The sequence below is a fragment of the Scylla paramamosain genome, chromosome 8 (genome assembly GCF_035594125.1).
Source record: "Scylla paramamosain isolate STU-SP2022 chromosome 8, ASM3559412v1, whole genome shotgun sequence".
Taxonomy (NCBI): Eukaryota; Metazoa; Arthropoda; class Malacostraca; order Decapoda; family Portunidae; genus Scylla; species Scylla paramamosain.
The window spans coordinates 19,614,803-19,637,039 of NC_087158.1; the positions used below are offsets into that span (position 1 = coordinate 19,614,803).

General features: G+C 39.8%; 1 long non-coding RNA gene across 1 annotated transcript in view; it reads left to right on the top strand.

Moving 5' to 3' along the window:
• Window positions 1-15,852: 15,852 nt before the first annotated feature.
• LOC135102594 (uncharacterized) overlaps window positions 15,853-22,237 on the top strand; it is a 15,005-nt gene continuing 8,620 nt past the window's right edge. The window contains exon 1 of the long non-coding RNA XR_010269697.1: window positions 15,853-16,102. This is a non-coding gene — a long non-coding RNA (uncharacterized LOC135102594). The remainder of the gene's footprint in view (window positions 16,103-22,237) is intronic.

Below are 22,237 nucleotides of genomic sequence, written 5' to 3' on the forward strand. Positions count from 1 at the left end.
GATTAACTTTTACCTGTTCCCTATGTGTGTGTGTGTGTGTGTGTGTGTGTGTGTGTGTGTGTGTGTGTGTGTGTGTGTGTGTGTGTGTGTGTGTGTGTGTGTGTGTGTGTGTGTGTGCTGTATGCAATATCTTCTATCTCAACAAAAGTGATTGCTGTCTTACCTTTCACCGTCTCACTGCACGCCTCACGTTACCTTCTCAGAGTTTCTGTCTTATTTTATCGTTTATCTCGGGGATGCCATATCAGGTATCAGGCACACGGTAACTGATACGAGAAAAAAAAAAAGGTAGATAAAACACTGGAAATATATCTGTAAACTCATCAAAGCATAATTTACGTATAGTTTTATACTTAACAGACATTACCACGTAGGAGTTAAAGTTATGTTTATTTGAGGCTTAAGAAGAAAAGAGCAGCTGCAAGAACCTGGAAAGCCTACATACACGTGGCAACTCCTGAAACACCGATAATTAGAGCAGATCAAGAACCCACGGTCTTCAAGATGTGCGCTGCTGGTTGTGTTCCTCGTACCGCTTCTTGTGGGGGAAGATTCCTTGGCAGTATTGCAACAAACATACGCGATTTGTTACTAATGTACCTGCCTTTGCTGCTGAGTTCAAGGATGCTGGCGTGTTGTGGACTTCCTCATCTTGATATAGAGACCTGTGTTCCCAAACGTGTAGGTGTCTCATCTACACTCATTTTAACTCACTTCACCCAAGCGTGCACGTAGGCGTCGTATTTCCACTACCTTTGCCGAGCTCTAGTAAAGATTATCATGATATTCAAAAGTGTTTTCATGATTTGAGTGATAGTTAACCCATATCCTGTGGTATGGAACAATTCACAGTATTAAAACACTGTACAAGAACTCTACAGTTACTTACAAGAAAGAAAAATGTGGATTAAATTAATAGATTTTCCGATTTCTGGCTAACATCATGAATACAGGTGGCTGTGGATAAAGGAAATATTGCCATATAGCGATGAAAGTGCTAATTAGACAAGGGTTCTGCATCATCAGCTGGAAAATTCTTATGGGAACCTGATCAGTCATGAATGCGCTCTTTGAAAATACTAAAAGAATAAATAAATTCGGAATACGACTACTAATAAAGTAAGTAAATTCGGAATACGACTACTACAGCAAGCATGTTTGCCTTGAAAATACTTCATAAAATCGTTCAGCTCATCATTATTTAGAATTTCTAGCAATATAGTAAAGGAGAGAGAGAGAGAGAGAGAGAGAGAGAGAGAGAGAGAGAGAGAGAGAGAGAGAGAGAGAGAGAGAGATACGACGTTAAAAGTTTAAAACGTGTTACATATAAAGCGTTAAGCACCGTATCTCCTTTCTTTCTCCTCTGTATTTCATGGTTTTCTTTGTCTTTCTCTTCTCAATCCACGTTCTTCATTACATCTTCTGTATCTTAAAAGTCAAGACTTTTTATGAGTGTTATTAAACTCCTCGCTCTTCCTTCGCAACACATCTGTGCTCTTAGGAACATACACTGGCTGCACTTTTTACAGTTTTCAAGTCAATGCGTACCATCTTACTTTTGTATATTATACCTGAAGATAAATTGGTGTTTCTCTGTCTCTCTTTCATGTTTTCATTTCCTATCGTAATTTCTTGCGCGTGTGGGAATCGCTGAAGTTTTTCTCTTATTTATTATATTGTGGCGTGTGATTATATTTGTGGTTCGTTATTATATTGAACATGCGCGCGCGTTCAATAACATACATTAGAGTTAAACGTGATTATTAGAAGTGTGTTTCTAGTAATTTGTTTAGTTTAACATTGTAAAATTAATATAATAAAGTTTGTATTTTTGCGTAATTAATGTATAAACTGAATCATTGTTGTGACATTGCTCTAGAGTGTAATTATCTGATGTGTTTTGTATTTGTCAAGAGAATATTAGGAATCCCACAGTCATGATGAAAACAGTCTCTTCTGTGTCGCCCGCCCGGCGTGTGTGTCCACCAGGCACCAACTCACCAGGCTCCAGATACCTCGCTACATTACAGTTTGTTTCGCAGTATCACCGGCCTTACGTGGGATCCAGATAAAGGTTGTGGTTCACGCTCCATTTTCTCTCAGACATAATCGCGTCTCGCAATGTAATGCACAGTAAAACGAATAAATAAGTAAATAAATGAATTAATAAATAAAAAAAATAAATGGAGAAAATAAGTAAATAGATGGATAAGGAGATCTATAAATAAAGTAGTATGCAGACGACAAAACATGGTGTCACACTCCATTGCACACTGATCTCCATTACACACTGATCTCCTGCAAGTCAGTTTAAAGCAACGATAGCATTTTAACGATTTCCTTATATCTCAGAGAATTTTAGCGATTAAGCGGAACCCAGAGTGAGCAGTGATTCGGTGTATGTTTGTGTGTGTGTGTGTGTGTGTGTGTGTGTGTGTGTGTGTGTGTGTGTGTGTGTGTGTGTGTGTGTGTGTGTGTGTGTGTGTGAACATTAGTCTACTAAAACTAAAAAAAAAAAAAAAATAGGAAAGGAGAAAGAGGATGACATGTATGGTAATGATTAATCACGCACGAGACTTAAGGGAAATAAACGAACTTAATGTGTGTGTGTGTGTGTGTGTGTGTGTGTGTGTGTGTGTGTGAACATTAGTCTACTAAAACTAAAAAAAAAAAAAATAGGAAAGGAGAAAGAGGATGACATGTATGGTAATGATTAATCACGCACGAGACTTAAGGGAAATAAACGAACTTAATGTGTGTGTGTGTGTGTGTGTGTGTGTGTGTGTGTGTGTGTGTGTGTGTGTGTGTGTGTGTGTGTGTGTGTGTGTGTGTGTGTGTGTGTGTATTTGTCCCTCACCGTGACACTCACAAAGACGAGCCTTGGCAGCACACTCAGCATCCAAAGCAGGACGAACCGCATCACCCTGCTGGTATTAAGAGTGTATTGAATATTCCACAATACGTCGATTAACCGTGACATGATTGGTATGGAAAGGGCATTAGTTTGTGCTTGTTCAGTCATTAAGGTGTGTGTGTGTGTGTGTGTGTGTGTGTGTGTGTGTGTGTGTGTATGAATTTCAAATTGATATAAAAGGAAATTACTGTCGACAGTAGGGTTAGTAATTTCAAAGTAGTCCTAATATTTATTCGAGTGCCACATCAAGACGAGGCGAAGAATAAAAAATGCAACTAAATAAAAGTCTCTCTCTCTCTCTCTCTCTCTCTCTCTCTCTCTCTCTCTCTCTCTCTCTCTCTCTCTCTCTCTCTCTCTCTCTCTCTCTCTCTCTCTCTCCTCAAAGTGCTGCTGCTTCAGGTGCCACATTTTAAGTAAATTCACGAACCTAAGGTTGTGATGTTAAGGATTTCGGTGGCACTACTACTGTTTTGTACTTGTAATTCTCTTTGTCTGGACTCTTGCCAAGGCGGTTTCTTGGCAACGAGGTATACAGAAGTAAGAATCTGAAACAAATAATGCTCTTTTATATCTAAGCGTGTCGTTGTGTCATTACAAGATATGAAGAAAAGCGGCTCACAGGAGAGACTCGGGGCTCAAGTTTCTCGTCAGCTTCATATTATGACTTTTTTTTTTTTTTTAACTCACAGACTTCTTCTGTAGTGGGGGATATCAATTACATACTATATATATGACTGTTACTGTGAACGTTTACCGAAAAAAATGAATAATAAATAGATAATAATAATAGTAATAATAATGATAATAATAATAATAATAATAATAATAATAATAATAATAATAATAATAATAATAATAATAATAATGATAATAAAGATAATAATTTTTTGTCATTTTTTCATCCCTTTATATCTCAGATAACACTTTCATTGTTATATGTTCGACGCATAATTTATTCGTTATATATATATATATATATATATATATATATATATATATATATATATATATATATATATATATATATATATATATATATATATATATATATATATATATATATATATATATATATATATATATATATATATATATATATATATATAAATATTCTTATTTTACTTCGTTATTTTTACGTGCACTCGTCACAGGACACATTGAAGACGTAATGAGGAATTGATGCGGCAGGAACCAAGAGGTAAGATGCTTTGTAGCACGTAGCTAGATCCTTACCGCTTGTCAGAACCGGATTACGTGAGCAACTCTTCTGTCTTTTCCTTCATTCTTGTCTTCCTCCTCGTCGTTATTGTCGTCGTCATTTTACTTGTTATCATCATTGCAGTTATTGGTTTCTTTTTTTTTATTTTCCATTATATACCTTCCGTTGTCATCACCGTCTTCATCGTCGTCATCTGATACTCGTTATGTTCTCGTTTTGGTCTCTGTGTTCTCATTACGATCAAAGGCTTAATCTCAGCTTATCTAAAGTGTTGTGTTCCTCCTCCTCCTCCTCTTCCTCCTATCTCTCATCTCCCTTCCCTCTCCTTCTCTGCCTCTCCTGTCTCCCTTCGCTCTTTCTCCTTTCTTGGCAAGTCTCCCTTCCCCTCTCATCCCTTCATTTCCGTTCGTTTCCCCTTGTCTGCCGATGTTCATTCCCTCTCCCCTCCTCCTCCCCGTCCTTCTTCTCTGCCACGCAATCACCTCTGGCAATGTCAGCCCATTTTTGGCGCAACCCCACACACACACACACACACACACACACACACACACACACACACACACGAAGATAGACGAGAATCATTGACTTTCTCTCTATACTTTCTATTCTCAGAGATCTACGTTTCTCTCTAGATAGAATTACACGTTTCATTCTTTTTTCCATTGCGTTTCTCTTTTTTTTTTTTTCTCCGTCTCTCCGTCCGTCTGTCTGTCTATTTACATTACGATCTGCCCATCTTTGTTTGCATATGTCTCTTCCTGCCTCTCCGTGTTGGTTATCTGGCCTCACTTCCGTTTGTATGAGCGTCTTCCTTCGGCGCCTGTGGATGAGGTGGGAGGGGATAGAGAGGCGAGTTAGGGTGTTTGGTGGGGGAGTGGAGTGGAGGTCAGGGTGGGATACTTAAAGTGGATCACCGCCAACCAATCAGAGCGTTTCAGTTTGGGTCTGAACGTGAGGCCACTTCTTCTTTCCCTTTGGAAATATATTTCTTACCTCTTGGTCGTGGTGGTGGTGGTGGTGGTGGTAGTGGTGGTGATTTTGCAGAGGATAAAGAAGGAATGGGAAAAGAAAGAGATAAACGTAAAAGATATATAGGACAAATAGAGAAAGAAAGGGGGAGGTGCAAGAGCGGCGACACCGAGAAGACCAGACTATCAGAAGGAAAAGAAAAGAAAAGAAAATATAAAGAAGAAGTAGGAGAAGTACAAGAACAAGAAAAACAAGAAAGAAGAAGAAGAAGAAGAAGAAGAAGAAGAAGAAGAAGAAGAAGAAGAAGAAGAAGAAGAAGAAGAAGAAGAAGAAAGATAAGAAGGTCAAAAGAAGAAAGATAAGAAGATGAAAAAGGAGTAAAAGAAGATAAAAAAAATGAAGGGGAGGAGGAGGAGGAGGAGGAGGAGGAGGAAGGTGAGTCGTTGGTTAATCCTGGCAATTACTCCCCGAATACCTCCGTCCCTCACTGGGCAACTCCTGATCTCCGGTAGTAATTCCTCCTTTGCTTTCACTGAGTCGCTCCTCTTTCCATACATTTGCTCCTACTAATTACTATCTTTTCTCTTCCTTTTCTTTATCGCATGGAATGTTAATCTTTTCCTTGTGCTGTCTTCTTTTTCTTTCTTTTCTTTTTCTTACTGTTTGTCTGTTCGTTTGTCTGATTGTCTGTCTGTCTGATTATCTGCTTTCTCTCTCTCTCTCTCTCTCTCTCTCTCTCTCTCTCTCTCTCTCTCTCTCTCTCTCTCTCTCTCTCTCTCTCTCTCTCTCTCTCTCTCTCTCTCTCTCTCTCTCTCTCTCTCTCTCTCTCTCTCTCTCTCTCTCTCTCTCTCTCTCTCTCTCTCTCTCTCTCTCTCTCTCTCTCTCTCTCTCTCTCTCTCTCTCTCTCTCTCTCTCTCTCTCTCTCTCTCTCTCTCTCTCTCTCTCTCTCTCTCTCTCTCTCTCTCTCTCTCTGTATGTGTGTGTGTGTGTGTGTGTGTGTGTGTGTGTGTGTGTGTGTGTGTGTGTGTGTGTGTCTTATCTATCTATCTATCTATCTATCTATCTATTTATCTATTTATCTATCTTCTATCTGTATACTGCAATTAACTTAAATTTTATTATTGTTGTTAAGTTTCAAAGTTAAAAATAATTTCCAGACACGTTCTTTTTTTGTTGTTTCGCCTTGGTCTTTTTACATAAATTTGTTTTCTTCTTTTGTTTTCCTTCGCCTTTTACATAAATGCGTTGTTCACATTTTATTTTCTCCGAGTCTTTCTTTCGTTGTTTGAAGTTTTGAAGCTTTGTGAAAAGATATTATCGTGGAAGCTGTGTGGTTCTGTGGAAGAATTTATACGTGCATGCAATATTTCACACACTGCTATATGATAAGAGTATTATGTGCAATAGCTTTGTTATTTGGAAGCCACGATCTCTGAATATCAAGAGTTCATGTTTGACTGACAGTTTGTATCTGGTTATGATGTTTGAGTGTCATTCATGTCCTCTTCATATTTCACAGGCCTGGTTCATAATGCCGTGTAGCAGATCTAAGGTGCTTTAATTAATTGTATATGTATATGTCGTATGTTTGCATGTACCTACAAGTTATTATCTCAAACAAAATATACATCTGTCAGGAAGCTTTGGCTCGACAGACTGTGTTTGATTTGTTTATATATTTTTCAATTGTATTTTGTTATGAGTCGTTGATGGCTATAATTTTACTTTGAAAATGTCTCTTTGAGTTTCACATTAAGCACATTCTCTCTCTCTCTCTCTCTCTCTCTCTCTCTCTCTCTCTCTCTCTCTCTCTCTCTCTCTCTCTCTCTCTCTCTCTCTCTCTCTCTCTCTCTCTCTCTCTCTCTCTCTCTCACCCCGGGTCGTTCACTTTCCCTGGGTGGGGAGGACAGGTGGAAAGCGTAATGGGCCGCGTGGTGTCTCCTCAGGTCCGGACTCAAGGCAAGGGAAGGTGTTGGCATGCGGAAGACAAGTGCCTGACGAGGGAGGAAAGAAGTGGCTGGGTACTCGGCAGGAAGAGGGAAGCGAGGTGGTTGGTTGGAGAGAGGCGGAGTATTTGGCAGGGGGACAAGGAGGAAGAGGAAAATTGTGTGGATGAGGAGCGGTCAGTAGGAAAGACGGACAGCAAGATACCCGTCGATATACGTACAAGGGAGGCACCTGTTACACTATAACTACCGGGAAAATGCGTTGGAGATAGAACAGAATATCCAGAGTCTCCTCACCATCCGCCTTTCTCTCCTTCCTCTTCAACAAATGTACCTGTTACGAAAGCACTAAAGAAAAGGTGTTAGATATCGAATAGAACACCTTAAGTCTTCTCCCATCCGCCTTTTTTCTCCTTCCTCTTCAACAAGTAAGCATGTTTTGAATAGATTAAAAGGTAGTAACACCATTTACATATATCGGGAGGGAGGGAGATGAAGAATCTTTTTGTAATGAATAATTAATAAAGTAAATTACAGTATATGCTAGATTACAATATGTCTGCGCAACCTTTACGAAGAAATAACGTGTCTTTTATTACCGAGGAACTGCCGCCTTGAAAATCCTCATCGGGGAAGATATAAAAAGTAAAGATATGATTAATGAAATTACGTTGCTCAGAAATATTGGTTTGGTGAAGACTCCAAAGTGAATTAAGTTTTTTCAGCTGGAAATGTGGAGCAGAGGAGGAGGAGGAGGAGGAGCAGGAGGAGGAGCGTGAGAAGAAAGAAGAGGAAGTGAGAAATGCAAGATGAAGAAGTAAAAAGAAGAAAAACAAAAAAAAAAAAGAAGAAGAAAAAGAAGAAGAAGAAGAAGAAGAAGAAGAAGAAGAAGAAGAAGAAAGAAGAAAAAAGCGGAGGCTGACGGAAGGGTTTGATTGTTTACGAGGAGCAACGCGGGAGAGGCAGAGGGGCATCAAGTTTCTTCCTGGAGGAGGGAATGTAAGGGGAGCAGGTTAATTATTGATGGAGAGGAAATAGGAAAGGAGAAAAGGCTCAGTGTTAAGTAAAGGGGATGCGAGGAAAGAGTTGTTATCAAGACATATTTAAAGTGAATATTAGGTTAAATTCTGAAAAAAAAAAAATAAATAAAGGGCGAAAGATTAATTGATGAGAAAGAGATATTTAATCATGAAGTGAGCTCTTGTGTCTTCGCATCATTGAAGTCTTTTTTCCTCTCTCTTCTTCTTTTTTTTTTTTTTATTATTTTTCGTCTCTTCTATTCCACTGGAATCAATCTTTCACCTCAAGGAAACTGTTTGAGCTGCAAGAAATGTGGAAGTCGATTTGTGGAAAGACAGAGAAGAGAAGAGTGTGAACAGTATCCATTTCCATACGAGTTGTTGTTAGAAGGGATGTAACAGGGCTGCATTATCCTTGAAGACCGGGGAAGACTTTTATATGATATGATTTTATATTCTCCTATACTGACACAACTCGACTTTTACAATACGTTAACAAGTATGATGTTCAGGACGAAGAAAAATGTTAACTGAAGGAAACATGTAAGCTGCTTTAGGAGCCATTGAGTTATGTGTACTGAAAAAAAAAAATTGACTGATCGCCCGGAATTGCTGCAACCCAACGGTGAAGTGAAACTATGGTAGCGGAAATGACCAATATTTGGACTTGTGTCGCTTTTTCATGAACTAATTTAACTTTATTTCTATTGTTTTATTATTACATTATAGTGTTCGATTGATTGGTCATTATTGTTATCGTCATTATTTCTTTCATTGCTGATGTATCCCATATTCCTGCCGCTCAGCTTTCATCGATCACGTGAACCATGAATTAAGCAGAGTTTTTAAAAGTATGACCTGCCAGCGCCCGCCGAGTTGCGTCAAGTGTACAAAGTTGAAGCCAAAAGGCGCGCATGGACCTCCGCATAAAAACAGGAGCCTAGGTAAGCCTCTTAAAATCCCGTAAAGAAGATTATCAAGACTCGGTCACGAACGAAGTGCCTTTTTGGACGCCGTGATAGTGGGCTGGGGGCTCAGGGCGTAATTAGTGGCGTGGGCAGGGCACCGACACTGAAAAGGCTCGGGGCTTGAGGGACGTAGGTGTGTCTTTTCAGGAGCCGCGCGCGTAATGCCACTCACGGCACCGGCGGAAATTAAAGCCACGACATATGAACCAGAGGGAGAGAGAGAGGGAGAGGAAAGAAAAAATTGTCATAATTGCATTGCGCGACAGGTAAAATGAAGGAAAGAAAAAAAAATAATGGTCTTACACTTATGCAGGGAAAGTACAGACAGACCAAAATGAAACAGGAAAGTTGGGAATTAAATATATTTGCTGCTACAAAGGATGCTAAGCATAAATTTACAAAGGTCCTGCGAGATGAGGTACATGAACATTTAATCTAATATTTGGTAACTGTTCTCTGTTAAGATTTGTTCCCTAGAGTGTGCAAACAAATATTCACCACAGGAGGCTAACAGGCAACATCCCTCCATCACTGAAGGATCACTGCTCTGACGGCAGCTGCAACACAGCCTCTTACAAATCTAATGTACATAATTTTCTCTCTCTTCCCTTCAAAAAAATATTTGCAATTTTTGTGTTAGCTTAGAATGACACGAATTATCATACCCAGAACTCGCAAGACACCCGGTATGAAAAATAGACTTATATTACATACAGCGGTACTAACTGTATGAATACTTAGTGTTGAAGCAGAAAATAACCAATTATGTAAAAAAAAAAAAAAAAAAAAAAAAAATATATATATATATATATATATATATATATATATATATATATATATATATATATATATATATATATATACTATATATATATATATATATATATATATATATATATATATATATATATTATATATATATATATATATATATATATATATATATATATATATATATATATATATATATATATATATATATATATATATATATATATATATATATATATATATATATATATATATAGGTGGACGTGAATGAAATTCAAAAGTAGTGAATGGATCTATGATCAGGAAAAAGCTAAGAATTATATAACTGGTTCAAGCTAAGGAAATACAGAATTAAGGAATCAGTACATTCCCACAGTTAATTTTGGATGTGTTCGGCGTACAGCAGAAATCAGATTTTAGCACGTCGTATATTGCATTCTGTGCTTTACCTCATATACCGTCTTATATTGCGGCATTTCATTGCGACCAGTGTTCTCGGTCTTCAATATTACTCTCATTTTCAGCGTGAGAAAGCAACTCATTCCGTTTCCTTGCACTTGATCAGCTCGCTGATTTAATTTCTGCATTTCAGGGTCAGAACAACTAACGCCTCGAAGACGAATCAGCCTTCTCACCTCGATGAATTATGCAGAGGTGAAGCGCACCTAACAACTCCCGCTCATCTACAGAAATTCTCAGTGACTGGCTGAGGTCTCTTCTTCATCCACAGCATCGTCCTTTCCCGTCAGCTCATAAGATGAGAATACTTGAACGTAACCCGCTGAGTAGCTTTGGGACGCCCCGAGTATTAATTCGAGTAAAAACCTAAAACGTTTACTCATTCCTGGTGGGTGGTCTCCTTGCTCCTTACCATGAGAGGGAGACACGGCCCCCACCAGAGGAAGGAGTCTCATTCCTATATCCCCTTAAACCTCTGTCCAATCTCTGAGAGATTCCCGCTCCAATATAACAAAGCAAAACACTGTCAAGAAAAGTGAAAATGCGAAAAGAGTAAGGGGCATGTTATGGAATATACTCATAAAACACAGGAGCACTCAAAACTATGAAAGTCACAAACACTCTCGAAGTAAATTAAGAAAAATTACAGGTTTTGAGAAAGATGTAGTAGTGAGAAGCATGAAGGAGCGCAAGGCCTTTGATGACAGTTTTTTTTTTTTGTAACATTCATTATAAAGTCAAATCAAACGACAAGATATATGGCGAGCTATAAAGGGAATAATTGTAATGTGAGGTGAATGTAGAATGTTTAATAAGAAAATTCCATTTGTATTTGTACTTGGACATTATGTAGTGATAATTTTCATTCTCTTTAGAAAAATGCTTCAGATCAATCAGATTCTGAAGTTATGTGATTAATTGCCGTGGGAATTGTCCAGACGAGGTATCTTGGCAGATGCTCCAGAAGGGCATGAAGCAGCAGCGTGCTCCAGCAAACGCCTTGTTTCAAAATTCACCAGTGTAGAATCCAGTGAAAGAACCAATATCTTAAAGGAAAGGAATATAAAATGAAGTTAAGGAAAAGGATGGAAAAGGTCGCATTTGATACACATGAAGGAAGGGATTATATTTGCCGTGAGAGAGACCTTACAATAAGTGTTAACTTGTAAGCCATCACATGAGCATGTTACAAAGAGACACAAATCTGAGAAATAGGAATTTTAAATTCATTTTTAGAATATCACTGTTGAATATGGTCCTTTTTAGACTGCTTTTAAGATCACACACATAAAATGAAATAAATAAATAAAAAACAAATATCAGTAAATAACGAAAAAGTAAATACAACCGATGAAGAGCAGATTACAATAGCTTAAAGTCATGGACATTTGAGAAATTTCCGCCATTAAGAAAAAGAAAAACTTAATGTTTTAAGGATAAAACAAAATCGAAGAAAAATAATGGTAATGATAAGAAAATACATATAGAAGACATAAAAGCAAAAAAAAAAGTATTATGAGTCAGTGAAAAAGATGTTGAATTACATGCACATGTGATTTAATTTTCGGTTTGTATTCAACAAAAGGAAACAGAAAAATTATAATACTTTTGTAAATTCTATTGTTCTCTTTCTTTTTATTGCTTGTTAATTACTTTAATTGCTTTAATTACATTGTCCATATTCCTGTAGTGATAATTCTATTTTACTTTTATGAAGAAAAATATTACATATAAACAACACACTACCAAAAATCAAACGAATGAAGGGAAACTTTACAACTCGCTGACCTGTGTTGCTCTGCAGTGTCTGAATGAAGGACAGACTGTGCTGCAGTGCCGGGTCTCTCACGCGTCTGTCTAACATATCCATGATTTCAGCACATAATATTTTTTCTTGACGTTCTCGTTTCTATGTAACTTGACTCACTCAAGATTTTGACAACATTTAATGAAACGTCAATCCTGTAATAAACTGGGTGATATATCTTTCGAAAGGAAGTATTTTCCATGACCTAATACTTTTCTGAAAACTACCAAGCTAAAGTTACATTTGCGGTCTTCAGTCACAGTCCTGGAGCGAAAATATTAGGTCAATCTTATTAACACATTACAGATTTATGAGAGATAAGATGACAAAGGAATCAAACTCTTAGACTAACAAAAGAAAAATATAGAAATGTCATAAAGTAAATCTGCTGTGAGCGACCGTATCCTGACAAGTTTGGACAGCACCGAAAAAAAAAAAAAAAAAGACTCGCGATTTTGCCTCTCTGGTGCCTAAGTATTCCAGGGGCCCGTGTAGCTCGCCAGGACACTTGTTCCTGCCTGGGCGGCGGGCGGGGCTGGGCAGCGGGCAGACGGCTAACAGATGCGAGCAGGATGGGCAGTTGGGAGGTCAGGCGACAGCTGGAATAAAAGAGAAGAAAAAGAAAATAATAAAAAAAATGAAAATAGGCCAGTCAGTGTTGCCGGCGAAGCGAGGAGTCAGGGAATGAGTGAACTGGTGTGCCGCGACAGTCATTCCAGGCGCGGGAACTGTAATACGTGTCACTGTAATTGGAATTTGTGCGAGTGGCGCGGCCAAACTAGTGCCTCATTAGGTGCTCGTTAGAAGATTTAAAGTGTACTTGTGGCAACTAGGAGGCCGCAGCGAGCCCTTCCAGTTTTATGTGGTGGGAGGCGGTCAGGGCTGTTCTGATGAGAGAGAGAGAGAGAGAGAGAGAGAGAGAGAGAGAGAGAGAGAGAGAGAGAGAGAGAGAGAGAGAGAGAGAGAGAGAGAGATTGTTTGTCTGTTTCTTTAGTTGTTTATGAGTAATTTCCCTCTGTTTTCTGCGTCACGTGCTGGACTCGTAATCGCCAGCTTCGTATATCCTCTTGGTGAATATTCATACAGTCCAATTTACGGCTCTTGCTGAAGAAGGACTGTACTTGTTCGTTCACCAGGGAAAAACCTTAGCACTTGAGTGGACACGAACCTCAAACTGACCTTAGAGATAGGTTTCTATTTATTTTTATTTCTTATTTTTTTGCTTCTTACTTTCTAGGCATCAATATTACAGTATATTGTATTCGCGGTGTGAATAATAATTTAACATCATTTTACATTTCAGCGTCTTTTTTTCACAACATTCTATCGCGACTTTTCCTTGTTTCCTACACAGCATACATAAAAAAAAAAAAAAATTCCTTCACATTGTTCCGACTTTTTCCTTTCCTTACATTATATTTGTCATGGAAATTTCTAATGAAGTTTTTTTTCTGAACAACTCAAGAGCCTGATGGCGTTCTTGCCTGAGGAGGAGCCCTTCCTGTTTCACGTCTTCCTTAGAGTCACCTTTTCCTCACGGTTGAAGGGTGTTACAATCACACTGTGTCAGAGAAGTACTTTTTTTTTTTTTATTCCCGTGAGCTGTCTTCCTTTACCTTGACATTTGTTGATATATTTGAAAAGAAGATACTGAACATCTCTCACCTCAGTCTTTATCCGTATCGCATGCATGAATCTCTTAAACTTGGTCTGCATGCACTACAAACTCCCTCGTCCTGGTTCTTATACTTCTTTTAAGCTTGGATGCTTTCAAAAGAAGAGTGTAAAGTGGTCTCGAAAGCTAAACTTACTACTTGTATTTTAGAGCTTTTCACTTATCTAAAGGAATTGTATATACTTTTTAGTATTTTGTATTTTTTTGTCGGTCTTCATATTACAACTTTTGTCAATCTTCATATTACATACAACTTTTTGTCAGTCTTCATATTATAATTTTTGTCACTTCATATTATAACTTTTTTGTCAGTCTTCATGAGCGAAAGGGAAATTCCACGAAGAGACACAAACGAGCACAACAAACTAAGATTTCATGACGTCCCCTCTGCAAATTGATCAAGGCATGTATAATATTTCCCAGAATGCCGCTGCTGGCCCTCATTAGCGTTTATGGCTAATGATCCCCGCACGGAGTTTCGGCCTGGCCTACCTCTCCCTCACTAGACTGCTGCACCATAATAATTCACTCCCCACCTCTCCTACACCTGGCCACTCTCCTCATCCTCACCTCTCCACACCGTCAGGTCACCATCAGAGAGCTCGCCACGTCCTCTTTGTTTTTTACTTATAATTATTTTTGAATGATGTTTTTTTCATTTTAGTTATCACGCGTACCAAAATTTTTAATTTAATCTAATTTTTAAAGGATGGTTTGACGAGAGATTGATTTGAAGTTGACTGCATGAAATGAATGGATACAAATGTAACTAAGAATTACTATTATTGTATTCTCCTCATGTGTGATGTGTAAGTCTACTAAACGTTGCTTCCATAAGCATATCCCACATTTTCTTTTAGCATCAGTAGTCTTCATTGTTTTCACTATTTGCAGCTTAACTGACCTATTCCTTGACTGAGTCCCTTCTGTACCTTTCCCAATGAGATCACAAGGACAGTGATTAATCTTCATGTCAGAGCTGCAACATGTTTGTGTCAGCCAGTCCATCTCCAACTGGAAGGCGAAGGGTGAGGACTAGCCTTGGGTAAAGGGGAATGGTTCTATGCCTGTCCTCTGCATCTCTGGGCCGCCATGAACTCTCCCACCACACTGATCCACCAGCCTCCCACTCCACCCCTCCCTACCCTGCCTCACACCCGTCCCCCACCTGTCCCGTCCTGCCTTTCCTTGGTCTCCTGCATGCCCATCCCTGCCTTTCCTATTTCCCCCATATTGCTGTTCCGTCACCTTACCTCCCATTCCCGCCCCGTCCTGGCCAGCGCATCTACATCGCAAGTTCTTAATTCCTTCCTCGCTCCAAATCCTCGGATCCATTTGCGACTTAGTAATTAAATTAGTAGTTTTACTTAGATGCTGAAATGAATTTACGTCAAAATTAAAGCTGTGTCATTTGGAATAGTTGCTGTTGTTGTTGCTGTTGTTATTGCTGTTGTTGCTGTTGTTGTTGTTGTTGTTGTTGTTGTTGATGTCAGTGGTGGTGCTGCTTGTTTTTTAACGTTTATGATTTATATGAATCTTGAGAGTACCAAAATGTGACGATTGGTTTCTTAAAGCAGTGTCTTGGTGAAGTCCAAGCCGCCCCCTGGCACTCCTCTTGTTGGGTGTGAATAGGACGGGAGGAGAGGCGGCGTGCGGGCGGCAGTTCATTCACCAACACTGCAGGTCTGTTTACTGCATCTTTGCCTTGATCACTCGAGTCTCGCCCTTGTTGTTGTTGTTGTTATTGTTGTTGTTGTTGTTATTGTTGTTATTGTTGTTATTGTTGTTGTTGATGTTGTTGTTGTTGTTGTTGTTGTTGTTATTGTTGTTGTTGTTGTTGTTGTTGTTGTTGTTGTTGTTGTTGTTGTTGTTGTTGTTGTTGTTATTGTTGTTGTTGTCTTCGTCGTTGGTGGTGTTGGCGGAGGTTGTGGTATTACTATATGAAGAAGCAGACATTACACAAATAAAATAACCCAAGGCTGTGCTGAGCTGCAAATAGTTAAACTAAAAAGCACTTATAATACTTATTACTGTTACTGCGGCACATGGAAAAATACCGTACAACTCAGTGCAAAATTATTTTCATTTCCTCGTTTGAGCAAACTTCTTCATGCCTGTGAAACCTTTCCGCTTTCTACAGACATTTAGTTCTAGTATTTAAATGCATCATTCAAGTTCGAGCTGTTTCGAAATAATGAACCACTCGCCACGCTCGCCTTGCCAGACGTCAGTAGCGCCGGGTTACTTGCGAGGTGCGTTTGTGTGGTGGGCATTGTGCTGACGTCTACGTGTTTGTGGTCGAAATGAAACAATTTCCGAAGTCCTTCCCGAAGACTGTTCCTAAGTACCCAGCAGGTATGTTGAATGCGTAATGAATGTGTATGGACATATATTGTAGGGTGAGATCTGATGCGTCATTAGCCTGATGGGTGAGGAGCCGGTGACGACGCAGCGCTGGGGAATTAAGAGTTGCCAAACTGTTTTACGTTAACACCTTTTAATTCTCTCTGTCTTGTTTAATTCATAATTAATAGTTACTGAATGTTTGAAGTCTTGTTAACGTAAGCGAGTGGCGTTCACAGTGGCAGTCTTTAAATTTTTGAGACACGAAAATCGACGTGGGTGGTGGTGGTGGTGGCGAACAGTGAATGCTCGTCTGAGTTCATTGCTTGTCACATTATACTCGGCATATTACTAAACTTTCTTGAATCCATTACTTGGAAATTGCTGTCTGGGACTAGCACATAATATCGAACATGAGTACAATTTGTGAACACCACATTCCCCGATGCTCGACCCTCCATTCTATATTTAATAGTATCACTCCGATAATTAATTACCTTTCCTCCTACTTGTCGGCAACACTGATCCTTGCTATCTCACTCAACCTCCCGTTTTCTATCCTTCCCTCATCTTATTCTTCACCTCTACTAACGCAACGCGCGAATTTTCTCTACTTCATATTGCATTTTCTTGAAATGGTTGCAGTAATCTTTCTTGCCCTACAGCACAATTATATAACTAGCTCATGTTTTTTTTTCTCATAGATATAAGAAAAATGACAGGATGTCAGTATGGAACCAGTATGAATCTATTCTCTGCAGAAAAAAAAAAATAGACTTCTCACTTAGACACTTCCAGCTGAATCTAACACTGCTCCTCTTCCGTCTTCCTCATATCTCCCCTCCGCCGAGTCTTGTGTTTGTCGTCTTGCTTTTCTGCCTCTTATATTTTCAGTTCACTTCTCTTATTGGTGTTGGTGTTTCTAGTATCATGTAATATTTTAATCATCTCTTCAATCTTCTCTATACAGTTCTTAACTTATTTGTCCTAATTTAGCAAGTTTTCATGTTTCACGTCATGGCAGAAAGTCAACTTTGGTTCAAATCGATTATTTTCACTCTATGTAGGAACCTCTTAGGGTGAGCCTGCACTTAACAAGTGGTTTCTCCTCTGTACTTCTGTGTCCGTTATTACATGTTGTTGATCCCCATACATTCAGTTTTTGGCCCGCGTTATTCTCTTCGACAACCACTTAAACAAATTCCTCTTTAGACATTCCACTTCTTGATATTGAATCGTGATTTGGTGTGTATTGTATTTATGGCTGCTTGTTTTCTGTATCGGCTACAGGCAGACTTCCACCGGATTAATGATTAGTATTGTTATTAAGGTAATTATTATTATTATTATTATTATTATTATTATTATTATTATTATTATTATTATTATTATCATTATCATTATCACTTTTATTATTGTTCTTATTATCATTATTACTATTACCACCGTCGTTTGTGACTCTCTCTCTCTCTCTCTCTCTCTCTCTCTCTCTCTCTCTCTCTCTCTCTCTCTCTCTCTTCTCTCTCTCTCTCTCTCTCTCTCTCTCTCTCTCATCTCTCTCTCTCTCTCTCTCCTTTGCAATGAGAGTACGGGAAATAATGGCAAGTATGCGATAAATTTGGACAAAGAGTAAGTGCGTCTATCTGTCGAGGCGAATTATTACAAAACACCTGCGATGGACTCGTTCAGCAGGTGTGTGCACGGCAATGGCGGCCCCTGATGCCCGTTTTTTTCCCGCGCTGATGAATGTCCATTTTTATTACTCAAACGTCACATTCATTCTAATGGCACGGGTGCGGCTGATGTTCATACACACACACACACACACACACACACACACACACACACACACACACATTCATGCATACATACTACAGCAGGTACTGTATTTACTGTATTTTTTTTTAAGAGGAAAGTTATGATTTTTGTAAAGCGATTGTCAGTGTGTGTGTGTGTGTTTGTGTTTGTTTGTTTGTTTTTGTGTGCGCGCACGTGTGCAGTGTTGCGTGGTGTTGTGGTGTTAATGGAACGGGAGGTGCTTTGACCTAAGTTATGTTGGCATAAACTATCATCTACGAAACACACACACACACACACACACGATCCGTTTCAGTGTGGTGTCATGTCGAGCAATCAATCTTCGTGCTCTTTGGTGGCGGCAAGAAGCATGAAGAAGCGCAGGTCTTTCAAACACTTTCAGGTCGAACTCTACAGGAAAGAAAACACACGAGGAGCACAACTAGGCAACCCGCACATCCTTTATCCCATTAATTATCCCTCTTAACATAAAACAAAAAAAATAATTATAATAATAAGGAAGGAGAATACAAAAGACCAGTTCATATACGTACACAATACACCTCATGGGCGCTTAGACCTGGGCGCTTAGACCGTACCATTTACCATTAATTTGAATACTCGTGCCTAGATACAAGAATACGGGCGTGAAGGAAAAATAGGAATGTATAAGGAGGCTAGCCAGCTGTAATTCAAGAAGCAGGTAACAAAAAGAATTAACGAGAAGCGAATAGAGAAAGATGCAAGAATGGTGCGTTGTGATTCTGCAGCGAGCGAGAGAGAGAGAGAGAGAGAGAGAGAGAGAGAGAGAGAGAGAGAGAGAGAGAGAGAGAGAGAGAGAGCACTCATTTGAAAGATCCAGAAACTGTCAGGGAAATGTATATAACAGGGCAACAAAGTGTAGGAAAACACGAGTATTATTAAAGGGAGATTAAATGCAGACGTGAAAACATAATCTATATCACAAACAAGAGGCAGAGAGGAAAATATAAACGCTGCGTGTGTGTGTTTCTTCCATCTTTCTATTCCTCTCTTTACTCCCTCGGATCAGCGGACTCCTGCCCTTGTATTAGTTTTCCTTTTTTGGACGTGAGTGAAAAGGAAACGACGAAATCAGTTTGCCATTTGGCCTCCTGGTTTGTCCTCTTCCTCTTACTGCCTGCCGCGTGCCATCTCCTCTATCCTCCACACTGATTCATCCCCTTTTTCATCCTCGCTCTTACTATCTCTTCCTGCGTACCTTTACATCCTACCTTCCCTTCCCACATATCCCAGTCTCTTCCCCTTACGCTCCCACCCACCTGCTTTCTCTTCGTACCTTTCCCCCTTGCTTCCCCCACCCTATCCCTTCCGTTTACCTGGGGATGGCGAGGTAAAGCGAGCCAGAGACAGCAAAAAACATCATCGATACGTAAAGAAATAGTGTACCATTGGATCAGAAGCGTTTCTCATCGGGTCTGGAAATCGCAGCCGCGCAGACCAGACCAGACCAACCAGATGACCGGTCCGCTCAGACACACGTGAATGCCTCGTTTTTCCTTTACTTATTCTCCCGTGTTTGTGTTTGCGAGCAGCGGATGAAAGCAAGCGAGGAAGCACAGAAGCGGCGGTCCTCTGGTGGTGGACAAATCCCTCCTGCGTTGGCCGAACAAGGAGGGAAGTAAGGAAGGAATGGTTGGTTGGTGGGTGGATGGGTAGGTGGGTGGTCACTGTTCGATTCCCACCCATTGGTACGAATAGCAAGGGAGATTTATTGTTTTTTTTATTTTTTTTCATCCCGCGTTATATTCATGTTTTTTTCCCCCTTTTTAAGTTGTACATTTATCCGAGTTATGCCGTATGTGAATTTGTGTATGCGTAGTTTGTGTGTTGCATGTCTTGCGTGAATCGTGAAAGGGAGACGAGGAGGAGGAGGAAGAGGAGAGAAAGAGAAAGAGGAGTTAGAAAAGAAAGAGGGAGAGTGTGTCGAAAGAGAACGAAAAGAGAGTGGAGACATAAATTCGACAGTGGAGACAAAGTATGAAGAGAAAAAGAGGAGGAGGAGGAGGAGGTGGTGGTGGTGGTACAGGGGAAATAAAAAGTGGAAGAGTTGTAGGAAGAGGAGGTGAGGGAAAAGGAAAAAGAAAGGGGAAGAAACACACAAACTAAAATAGAAATAGGGAAAGGGTGACGAGAGCGATGCAGATTGAATTAGTAAAAGAACAAAAATAACAGAGAGAGAGAGAGAGAGAGAGAGAGAGAGAGAGAGAGAGAGAGAGAGAGAGAGAGAGAGAGAGAGAGAGAGAGAAGGTATTATTGTTCCTTGGAAATAAATATCAAGAAAAATCTCAAAAGAATCTTCTCTAATAACCGTCTAACTTGCTTCACTGGGGTCGTAAAAAGTTGTGTACAGTATACGTATTTAATTTAGCCATTACTCTCCATATTCCTCGGCCTTTGTAGTGCAGCAAAAGCCTCGTTATACACCTTTGAACGCGTGCTGCTATTGCTAAGTTGCCTCTTGTAGTGTGTTCATATGATATTTCCATTCCGTTGTGAGCAATAGTTGTTGTCTTCCATTGTTTGTGATTTCTCTCTCTCTCTCTCTCTCTCTCTCTCTCTCTCTCTCTCTCTCTCTCTCTCTCTCTCTCTCTCTCTCTCTCTCTCTCTCTCTCTCTCTCATTTTCTTGTTCTAATAATATCTAGGTTACTTCGTTCTTGTAGAGTTCTGACACACACACACACACACACACACACACACACACACTAACCACTAAAGCGTGATGGAGTGACGTGAACACATATTTGAATACTGCTTCACTTGCTGTTTCAGGTTTCACTCTGTTTTTACGAGTCTTCTCATTTCCATCAGTCCCCCTCCACCCCTCCTTCCCCCTGTCCCTGCCTCCCTGCCTCCCCGCCTCCCCCCCTCCTTCCTTCTCTTTCTCTCCCACCTCCTTCCCTTTCTGCCTCCTTGCCTTCCTATCCCTTGCACCCCAGTCTTTCTTTTCTTCTGCCTCCTCCTCCTCCTCTTCCTCTTCTTCCTCCTCCTCCTCCTCCTCCTCCTGCTCCTCCTCCTCCTCCTCCTCCTCCTCCTCCTCCTCCTCCTCTTCCTGCGGGGCTGCATTTCCTTCTTCGTTTTCGTTAAACATTCGTCATTTTCACTCACCTGTTTATCTTTTGTCGCGTGTATAATGAAAAAGAAAAGAAATGCAAGTTAATTTCTTTTCTTGCTGTTGTTGGCCACCGTAACAACAACACTAATAATGATAATAGTAATAATAATGATAATGTAATAATAATAATAATAATAATAATAACAACAGTAAATCCATCCACAAGGAACTCCATCTTCCCCTCCCTCTCCGCAAAGAAAAAAAAAAATGTTGGAATAATTTACCATGAGTCAAGTTTTGCGTCTTTGGAATTAAGAAAGTTTTCCCTCTCGGCCACCGCAAAGCAGGACGGAGATAAACCAATATTTGGCGAGAAAAATCCAAATGAAAACACCTTTGCTCTCTCCTGAAGTTGTTGGATGGAGGAGGAAGAGGGGGAGGGGGTAAAAGAAGAAGAAGAAGAAGAACAACAACAACAACAACAACAAGAACAAGGGCAAAAACAAGGAAAAGAAAAAAGAAAAGGAAGAAGAGAAAGAGGAGGAGGTGCTTCGTGACAGAATAAGGATAAGGGACATGAACGGAAAGCAACTCTCTATACATCCAGCTCGATAATAATGCAAAAGAGATATGAATGAAAAATTTTAGCGAAGTGAATAGAAGGATGCACAGGAGAGAGAGAGAGAGAGGGAGAGCGTGTGAGAGGGGAGGTCATTACGAGGAGCGGAGACGAGGGAGTAATGAGGTTCACGTGACCTTAAAGATGGATTGCGGCAGCGGGCAGGGATGAAAAGTGACGCATTGTGCCGCAGTGATTATGGTGACGACTGTGACGTGTGGAGAGGTGAGGTGGTGAGGGTGACGGTAGTGAATGGTGATAGTGATAGTGGTAAGGGTGATGACAGTGAAGGAAGTGAATTGAAAGTTAAGGTGATGGTAGTTATAGTAGTGACGGTGATAATGAAGGTTATGAAGAGGCTGATGGCAGTGAAGGTGTTGAACTGATGGTGATGGCGGTGGGATGGTGACGGTGGGGGAGGTGATGAGGGTGATGGCAGTGAAGTGGAGTACGGTAGTGGTAATTGTGGTGATAGTGGTTATAGTTGTGATGGTGATGATGGTGGTGGTCATGATAAAAAAGAGGAGGCTTATGGTAAATACAGCAGGATGTTACGATCTTTACAGTAGTAGTAGTAGTAATTATTATTATTATTATTATTATTATTATTATTATTATTATTATTATTATTATTAT